Below are 10,981 nucleotides of genomic sequence, written 5' to 3' on the forward strand. Positions count from 1 at the left end.
CTGAGCCTCATTCAATGACCTGTTTTCTCACCTTTATGTCTGACTCAATTTGAAACCCTAGGATTTGGGGGTTTCTCTGGCAAGTGGTATTAGGGTTCCACTTTGGGACCCTAGGCTTACAGACTCACTATGAGTCCACAACTGAACTTGAATCTCTTTTTGCTTGTGACTCTATGGCTTTCAATGATAGACTCTTTTTCCTAAGTAACCTGACGATTTCTTCTGCTTGATTTTTATGCTTTATATATGAGAAATTTCTCTTTCAAAAGGTTTTCTACCAACTAATTGATTGATTCTGAAATCCTTTTAATAAGGCTGACGAATTGTCACTGATTTTTCTTCGATTAAACCCTCTTTACCTTTCTTGACTTGGTTCATTCCAATTGAACTTGTAATTTTGGTTTCATGGCTGTTTGATTGATTCACTTGCCATATTTGGCACAAACCATGTACTATTGATTATTTTCCTTAAATAACTTCTATGTATTTGCCCCTTTTGTGCTACTTTGAAAAGTTTTAATTAAAATTTTCTTTCCTTAACTGGCTTTTACCCGTTGGAATCGTAATCCCTTAACCGAAGGGAGACTGATTTCCATGATATTTTCTTACCTTTCTTACTTGCTTCTCTGCACTATAAAAGGGACTACCCTTCCACACTTTTTGACACACTTCAAGTTCAATACCTCAAACTTTTACTTCAAACCTACACGCTTACAATACACTTCAAGTTCAATACCTCAAACTTTTACTTTCAACCTACACGCTTACAATACACTTCAAGTTCAATACCTCAAAGTTTTACTTTCAACCTACATGCTTACAATACTGCTTCGAGTTCAATACTCTCCCAACACTCTGCTTTTCTGAGATCTTTTGGAACTGTTTGCTTACAAATTGGCTTTTCAAGACTACTGTTTTTTTACATATTTTCCCTGAAACTGGTATGTCTGATTTAATTTTTTTGCCTCACCTCTATGTGTTTACTTTATAGTTTCAGCATTCTTGTTCTCTTTACTGTGCATGTTCAGTGATTAAATTATGTATGTTCTTTCCCTGTATCTGTTTCTATTGTGAATCCCTACCCCTATTTTCCTCTTTGTGTCTGAGTTAAGGTTTTGGCCTAGCAGTATCCAAGTTACTGCTCAGGCCTGAACCTGATCCTCAATGGATCCTAACTCCCAAGTTTTGGCTGACAGGCTGGTCAGGGGTGTGCCAGCATTCCCAATTGCTGGACGTGACCACCAGCTTGTCATGGTTTTCCTAATCCCCCCCCCCCCATGCACTTACACTTATTCTTAGACTCTTAAGTTCTGCCCCCCTCTTATGAGCCTTGCTTTTGGACCTGGAGCTCCCTCTGAACTTGGACATTCTAGGGCTGGCTATTCCACACTGCACCATAATCTTAATTCTGCAATGTAATTGGGTGTAAGCATTGCCTGGAGTTCATAAAGCTCCTTGGAACTTTGATACACCCAAAGGATGAGAAAGGCTTTTGGAAGTTTTGATCCTGGAAGTTGGTTTATCTCATATTGTTGGACTTTGAGTCTGAATTAGGCTGCTTGGTTGTAGTTGGAACTTCTGATGCAATTTTACTTTTCTTTCTTTTGATTCATTCGGGTCTGTAATAATTTGTAATAACTATTGGGGATGGATTAGTGGAAAGGGATGGGAATGAATGTATGAAAAAGGGTAGAAAACATGCCTATAGGTTACTTATTTACTTCTGCATTCTCATCTTAGAAAACATGCCTGTAGGTTACTTTATTTACTTCTGCATTCTCATCTTAGAAAACATGTCTCTGCATTCTCATCTTAGAAAACATGTCTATAGGTTATTTATTTCTGCATTCTCATCTTGGAAAACATGCCTATAGGTTATTTATATCTGCATTCTCATCTTAGAATACATGCCTATAGGTTACCTATAAAACTTCTGCATTCTCATCTTAGATAACTTGCCTATAGGATTTTTAATTCCTGCATTCACATAGACAGCATGGCTGTAGGTCAATTATTTCTGCATCTCTGCATATAGAAATCCTGTCTCTAAGCCCCTGCATTTCTGCATATAGAAATCATGATCATAGGTTTCTTTTCTGCACTTCTGCATATACCTCTCATTAGGCAAACAATCATAGGTCTAATAACAATCAACTTCATTCTAGATACCATGCCTATAAGACTCTTGCATCTCTGTAATCGTTTTTAAAACAATAGCGCTTAGATAACTTGACTATAGGAATAATCAATCGAATCAGCCTCGTCTATTTTATCTATACGTTTAAAACCAGTCATAAGTTTGTTTAAAATCTGCAAATCTTTTGTCTATAAAACCAGTGATCCTTTCTCTAAAATCAGTACGCCCTGTTAGATATCATGCTTATAGGTCTCGCTTAGGCAAACCATTAGGTAACTAATTAACTGTGTCAGCTTTGATAACTACAACCAGACAAGGCTAATTCGGACTCCTCATCTGAGAAATATGTGATAAATCAGCCTGTCCTGACGCTTTTAAATTTAGTTCAGACCATAACCAGTATTTGAAGTCATGCTATATATTTGCTTTTAAGTGAGGAGGCCTATTTGAGCCTTAACTGCTGTTTGCTTCTCCCTTATTTGATTATGTTTTTTTGTTTGTCGCCTAGACTTTTATCCTTTTAAAACTTCTGAAAAGCCCCAACTCCCTCCCCTTTAGGATTAGTAGTCTCAATGCCTCCGGGACTGATAGGATTGGGACGGGTAATAGCATGCAATAAGTAACGACACTATTCCGCGCTTTAATACCTTAACGGGGTGGGAAAGGGTAGACGTAGATATGATGATCACGCGATAACACCACGCGTATAATTGGTTACCGGGTGTTGCGTGGATGATCCATGTTATATATAAACCTAGGACCCCCCTCCCTCCTTATGTACTTTCGTTATTGTTTTCTTTAAACTGTCAGTTTCCAGCTCTTTAAACCTTTTATTTCGCTTCAAATCATTTAAAACCTCTTTGAATTTCCAGCACTGTTTTCTTTTTAAACTTCCGCCGATTTCACTTCTTTTGTCTGATTGTTTGCACTCGTTATTTGATCCTCATTTCTCTGCACTTATACATTCTTTTAAACAACTATGAAACCACCTATTCCCTGACTTCAGCATGTTTATTTAACCTTTATACATTCCTATTTGTAATCGTTATGTGGAAGTTATCTTGTATGTTTACTTGTTTTAAAGTCACATATTGTAGCATGGCCGGGAACCACACTAGTGGATCTTGGGGGGTGCCTAACACCTTCCCCCTGAGACAATTTCAAGCCCTTACCCATTCTCTGGTTCTTCTTTCTTTTAAATCCTTAGTGTCCTAATGCACTTAATCATTAGGTGGCGACTCTTCTAAATCTCAAACCCAAATTCCCAAAAGGAATAGAGTTGTCCGCCCAAATGTCGTAAACCCGATTTCGCCTTTAGAAAAAGGGGGCATCGACAATCTGCACCATGTTTAAATTTCCGCACAAATACATATTCGTAGCATCTCCTTATCTGTAGGTGACCAATAAGCAACCGCTATCCCAGCAGGAGCGACCTCGCTCCAGTTCCTTCAACTATCTCAAACTTGATCATTCACCATAACCACTCTTTCACCCATCCAGAAATCACGTGTCCGTTTCTTGTAATGACTTCATCGGTATATTCCGCCAATGGATCTGGAACTACGCATGGCCTGATTCCTATAAAACTAGGGATATGTAGGCAGCTCAAAGACCAGAGTCCGGCCTCTATCTTTCAAAACACCACATTCGATCAAAATCGGCTATCATTACTTTACCCGAAAACTCTTTCATCCTTTCCGGGTAAAGAAGGGCAGCTGTTGATACCCAATTTTTCCCTATAATATTTTAAAGTACATATATACTTTCAAAACTGTGCATTAGCGTCAACTGATATTTTTCCATAATTTCTTTATTTTATCCTAGTATTTTATTTACATAAATAATTACAAATCGCATCACAAATGGCTTTATAGCATTTCATGACTTAATATTGCTATTTATAGTTATACTAAGTTCTAATTATTTCACAAATGGCCAGATTTACACCTTTTGGTTACAATTGCACTAATTTTGCAATTATAGCCCATGTATACATCACTACATTATTTTACCAGAAATTGGTCCATTATATTTTTTTTTAATATTGAATAATTATTCTAAAGCACTTCCATGCATAAAAATCATTTTTTCTAATTACTTAATTATTTTACAAATTAATTTTATTCAATTACTTTGGTATTTAATAAACAGCCTCTTTTATTTCAATTTTAGCCTAAAACTAACCAGCCCAATACCCCTTATAAAATTAGCCCAAACCCTTAGGCCCAATTCCCTACCTACCCAACCCAAACCCCTTGGCCAATCCTGGTAGTTGATCATTTTTTATCAACGGTCCAGGACTCCCCTACCTTAATTAAACCAAAAGACCCCCTAATCCTAACCATTTCCCCCTTTACCCGTTGTCACTCCTCTCTTTCTCTCTCAAGCGCTCTCTAACAGAAACCTTAATTTCCCTCCCGCCGTCACTAGCCTACTATCGTTCTATGGTGGTTCTTCACCACCTCAGGCCTCTAATGGCCTCCTATATGCTATGGTATCTCCATCTCCTAGATCCTTGAGGAGATTCTCAAGGGACCAGGGCAAGTCTGCTTCACACCTTTGGGTTTTCGTCTTAAATCCATGGTTTCCCAAGTCAATGACCTCATCTCTGTTATACTTCTAAAAACCCTAATTTGTACCTTTGATCTTCTCAGATCTGTACAGATATGAGACCGATTGAACGTATTTCACATGTTTCCTTGAAAGATTCCTGGTTTTTCAACTGATTTTTTGTTTTTCCTAAAACTAGGTTTACCCTAAGTCATGTTCTCTAAAGATTTTCTGATTTTCGAATGTTAATCGTCTGTTCTTAAGTGTTATTTATTGATCTCCGCTAAGATTGTTTGGACCCTAGTCGATTTATGCTAAAGCCCTAATTTTCTTATATTTTTGCTTCGTTTTTGGGTTTTTCCTTGTTACTCATTTCATTGTTTCGTTATGTGCTTTGACTTTCATTATTTCTCCTTAGTCTAATTCACTATCTTGTGACTTCTTACCCTAGTTCATCTCTACTAGGGTTTCTGAGTCGATCTCTCGGCTGCTTTCTGTGTGTTTATGAAATTTTATTTAGTCTATCTGTCTATTTGTGGAAACTGATATCCCCCGCCCCCTTAAATCAGTACTATTTTTAATTTTGATTTACTGATTTTCTCTGTTAAAACTTATGTGTTGAATCTTGATTTATTCCCTTGTTTACGATTTTAATTATTATTCTTACCTTATTTAATTGCCTGTAATGTTACTGATTCTTCACGATTATTTCCTTAATTAGACTCCTGTTTGTTTACCTCTTTACTTAGGTCTGATTTGATTTCTTTCCTTAAATGACTCTTGTCTTTTAACCGTCGAGTAGTTATCCTCAATTAAGGGAAAGACTATGCTGATTTTGTGTGTAATTGATCCTGTGATTTCCTTAATTGTTGAGTGTTGATTTCTTTTACCTTATTCTGCTCCGCTCCTAAACTATTATATATACTCTCCTTTATTCTCACTTTTGGGACATGGACATTAGTTCATAAATATACTTACACTCTAAAACTCTCTTGTCTTATCTGCTACTTGGGATATTCATTGATCTAGCCGGCCGTAAGCCAAGGCTAGATATTGCACTGCATCAGCTTCACACTCTGTGTTCTCTTTCCCTAACTGGTATGTCTCTGATTAAGTTTTGAAACCTCAAAATCTATGTGTTTCATTACTACACTATTCCATTAACCATGAATCCAATATGTTTTCTCGTTTACTTCTTTGCTTAGCATGTTTAAAGTATTGTCTTGCTCAATATGTAACTAGCATGTCTAAACTATAACTACTTGTTTACTGCTTTATCTAGCATGTCTAAATCTTGTTTGTTCAATATGTAGTCAGCATGTCTAAATTATGAATGCTTACGTAATATTTTTCTAGCATGTCTGTTTAAATTCCTGTCAGCTCTTCTTTACTGACAGATTATACTTAATCTCGTGGGGCTTCGTTTGATCCTAATTATGAACATGATTCTGTCCAATACCCCCCTGCTTTCAACATGGTTTTGCTATACCCCTGCTACGTGTCTCAACTACCCACTGTCATGACCAATATATTAATTCTATAAAGCCCTTGAGAATTCCATGCATTTTGCTCTTTATGTGATTCCCTATACGCTGATGTGTATTCTATGTGTCCCCAACCCCCCTATCCCTGTGTGGAATTTGTTTGCCAAGTGTTTTGAATCTGGTTGTTCTGTGATTTGTGTTCTGATTTCGAAAGTGTTTTAATAATTTTTTCAAACTATTTTACCGCCAAACTGGTTCCTATTTCAGAAAACCTTTTCACTCCTAGAGTCATCTCTATACTAGTTTTTTCCAAAAAAAAAAAAGAACTTTCAAAACTATGTCAAGCACTCTCACTTTACTCCTCAGTCAATAGGTTCTGCCCCTCCGGTGTGTGTACTGCCTTGGGATCCTCTTGAGATTCCTTTGAACTCTAGCACACTGGGACTGATCATTCCACACTATACATATTTAGTCCCTATTATGAAAAGTCTGGGTGGGAGCACTGCCCGGGATCCTTGAGGTCCTTAGGGAAATCTGACATACCTGGACACAAATTTGGCAATGAAATCCATGGCATTTGAGACTACTGAAGGCCTGGTACTCCCAGGTTTGCTTTGGGCCTGCATCAGGCTCCCTATAGTTTAATCTATATTTCATTTATGTAATTTATTCAATTCTGGTCTATACTAATCATTTGTAAACAGATATTGGGGTAACTAGTGAAAAAGGAGGGTAGGTATATGATCCTGTGGGTAAAGCTGGGTAGAAATCATGCTTTTAGGCGTTATATTATAAAGCAAATCTGCATTAGAAATCGTGTTCTAGGATTGTTGTGTCTATTTTCATTCAAACCATGCCAAACCTGTGCACTAGACATCTTGTTTTTTAGGGTATTCGCGTTTACGGCTTCAGCATATTGCATGTTATAGATCACTACTCGATTCCTGGTTCTGCATCAGTACTGTCACTCAAAAATCATGCTGCTGAATAATCCTACCTAATAAAAACAGTCATCCCTGCATGCATTAGATGTCCTGTTCTTAGGACTCTGTTTGCATCTATTTTGGATCCTGTCTATTTCGACTAAATAAATAATTGTTCATGAAAAGGTTTAAAAATGGCCTCACACATATGTGTCATATTCTGATGTAAACTGGTATAAATCACATGTTATAATCTGTATCACCTAGATCAGCATGCCTATGGTTTGAATAATTCCAAATTGTTTAAACAGCTCCTGTAACTGTGATTGCATATAGTTCCACGCCTAGGCAAGCCTTAGGTGATTAATGTCCTTGTATAAAACAAAAAATTGTGTTCTGGTTGTTTATAAACTGCTTAAGTCTAACAAATTTTGAAAACCAGTAGGCAAGCTGGATAGGATTTTGCCACTTCCCTTAAAACAAACGTTGCATGTTATGTTCTGTAATGTTCATCTAGATATCATGTTCCTAGGCTTTCTGAATTTCTTTAAAATCAGTTGTTTGAGACGTGCTATTTATTTTCCTATGTGTATGTGGAGGTAAATATGAGCCTTTCATCTGCTTCCTTAATTGACAGTCCTATGTGTTATTTGTTCTCACCTAGACTTTTGCCCTTTAAACACCTTAGGATTGTCCAGAACTGCCTAAGTCTAGAGGTCCTAAACTCCTCCGGGACCACAAGGAAGAGCGGGTAACAGCACACTTAGAGTTTGTTAATCAAAACTCGCTTATATAACCGCTAAGGGATGGGATAATGGGTAGTAAAAGGATATGATGACCTGTGCACTAATGCAACGTGTAACCCCTCTCACTGAGGAGTGATTACCGGGCATTGTATGGATATGATCCTATAAGATAAACAACTTAGGACCTCCCTTATCCTTTTTACATATGTGTGCCTAGACTGCTTATCTATTAAAAGTCTTCATTCCTTTTACATATGTGTGCTTAGACTGTCTATTTTCTAATTGACTAACTCATAAAGTAAGTTCGGCCGGGACCCACCGTTGTGGACCTCGAGGGGTGCCTAACACCTTCCCCTTAAGGTTATTTCGAGCCCTTACCCTAATCTCTAGTAATGCAAACTGGTTACATGAGTTAATTGCTCTAGGTGCCCTAACGCACCTTAATCTGTTAGGTGACGACTCTTCAAACACCCAATTCAAAAAAGGAAACAAGTTGTTCCCCATGAATATCGAAACCCGGACTTAGCGAAGGGAAAAATGGGGGAGTGACAGCAGGTTCTATTGATTCATGATAGGATTGGGTTGCACGACGCAGCAAGTTGTGTTGATTCATGATAGGATTGGGCTGCACACTACAGCATATTTTATTGATTCATGATGAGATGGGGTTGCACACCACAGCAAGCTATATTGGCTTATATTAGCGCTTGGGCAGGATCCGCCCTTCCGCAGTCTGACATACGAGCAATGAGCACAGGTATCGTACAGTGCTGAGTGATTGATTGTGCTGAGCGATTCAGAGTGATGAGTGGGAGTGTGTGACAGTAAGATGGAGTACTCCGAGAGGGAGAGTACATGAGTCTATCACTGTGATGCATTACATGTGACATGCATATTTGACATGTAGATATAGAGATGTAACATTCCTCATATCAGTTATATTTGTCATATTTATTAAAGCAAAATGGTCTCCGGGCCACTTAAACTTGTGCCTGTTTGTCAATCCAGTAGATGATCCTAGAATTTCTCATTTAAACACTTCAACTCTGCAAAATGCATATAAGTACACACCTCTGACCGTTGACCATGCTTATGTGGCAACAAGGTAACTGATGTGGCAATAGTGGGTGATGCTCACGCTGAAAAGGAACGTGGAAATATTTATTTAATTAAAAAATACTAAAATAAATAAATCATAAATCATTGAAAGAGAGAAAGTAAAGAGAAAAAGAAAATCCAACCCACTTTCTCCATCCCGCTTCCAACCCTCGGCCTCCCCTCCCCTTTCTTTTCCTTCTTTTCCAATTCCACTTCTTGCCATTGCTCCACCATTTTTGTTATCTCTATTTCACCTCATGTGCCTTCACTCGTTGTAGTACCCAACGAAACCAAAGATCTTTCCTTCACCATAACAGAAAAATACCATGGGAGGCGAAGGAATAGCGGCAATAAGTGGACCACAAATGGAGATGGAGATGATAATAAAACTACTGAGAAAAGTAGGATGTTGATGGACAAGTAAATAAGATCTATATTAGCCATTTTCTACATCTTTACCTTAATCTCATCTCTTAGTTGTGCAAATCATGGAGAATTGCAGAGATAAGATTTTTTATGAACAAAAAGGTTATTTGGCCAGCAATTTTGCAACCGGATCTTCAAGTCAAAGTTCAAGTAAATCAAATTGCCGGTAAATAAGATTAAACTAATATTGATTTGCCATTCGAAGCAATGTTTGGTGAAGGATAGATCTGAAGATTTTCCTTTTCAGTTCTTACTTTGTTGGCGAGAAGAAGATGAAAGATGGAAGAGGAAGATAGTGGAGTGAGAGAAAAATGACATTCACTAGAGAAAGAATTTTTAGTGATATTTGATGGTCTTCCTGCGAATTCTAAAAGGAAAAAGAAGGAGTACACACAATCTGACAAAAACTAATTATTAAAAGAAAAGAAGAAAGAAGTGGGACCCATAATTTATAAGTGTCAAGAAATGATGTGGAAGACATGGTAATAGAAAATGTTAAATTTTATCCATGTCAGCAATGATTGAACAACACGCATGGTCGTAAGTGTTTATTTATAGTCATTTAGTTAAGTTGAAGTGTTTAAATGGAAAAATTCTATGTTTATCTACCGGATTGACAAATGGGTGCAAGTTTAAGTGGCACAAAGGCGATTTTGCCTTTTATCAATGTTGAGCTTAAACTGTTAAACTTAAAAACATGTCTATATTTCTGTTTAGTGTACAATTAATTATGAGATTTCATTGAGTTATTACTGTCGTCTCCCTATTATATCTGTATTGTTATTATCTAGATTTGGACTGTACCTTTCTGAGCTCATTACTACTTTCAGCCCAAGGTTAGTTTTGTTACTTATTGAGTACACTCTGTGCAACAATCCGACTGGTTGTTTTGAACTCTAGTGCGTCATTCAGCGGTTTGAGGCCATAGGCAGCTTCACTTCATGTATTATGACTTGTACGCGTGGTCGGGATTGAATTTCGGGAGGTTCAGAGTTGAATTGGAAAGAAAATTCTCATTTTCAAAAGCTTTAAGTTGGAAGAATTGGCTAAGATTTGATTTTAGAGTAAACATCCTCGAAATCGGGATTTGAAGGTTCCAGCAAGTTCGTATGATGATTTCGGACTTGGGCGTATGTTCGGATCGGGTTTTGGATGACCCGGGAGCATTTCGGCGCCTATTGTGGAAGTTAGCATTTTGGAAGAATTTCATAAATTTGGGTTGAAGTGCATTTCAATGTTATCGATGTCCGTTTGGGATTCTGAGTCTGGGAATAGCTCCATGTAGTGATTCTGGTATTGGAAGCGCGTCCGGAAGTGGATTCGGAGGTCTGTAGGTCATTTTGGAGTCATTTAGCGAAATAAATTTGAAGGTTTTTGAGAAGTTTGACCGGAAGTGGACTTTTTGATATCAGGGTCGGAATCCGATTCCGGAAGTTGGGGTAGGTTCGTAATGTCAAATGTGACTTGTGTGCAAAATCTGAGGTCAATCGGGCGTGATTATATAGGTTTCGGCATCGAATGAGGAAGTTTAAAGTTCTAAAGTTCATAAATCTTGAATTGGAGTGTGATTCATGGTTTTAGCGTTGTTTGATGTGATTTGAGGCCTTGAGAAGGTCC

This window comes from Nicotiana attenuata, chromosome 3 (genome assembly GCF_001879085.1).
Source record: "Nicotiana attenuata strain UT chromosome 3, NIATTr2, whole genome shotgun sequence".
NCBI classification, from domain to species: Eukaryota; Viridiplantae; Streptophyta; class Magnoliopsida; order Solanales; family Solanaceae; genus Nicotiana; species Nicotiana attenuata.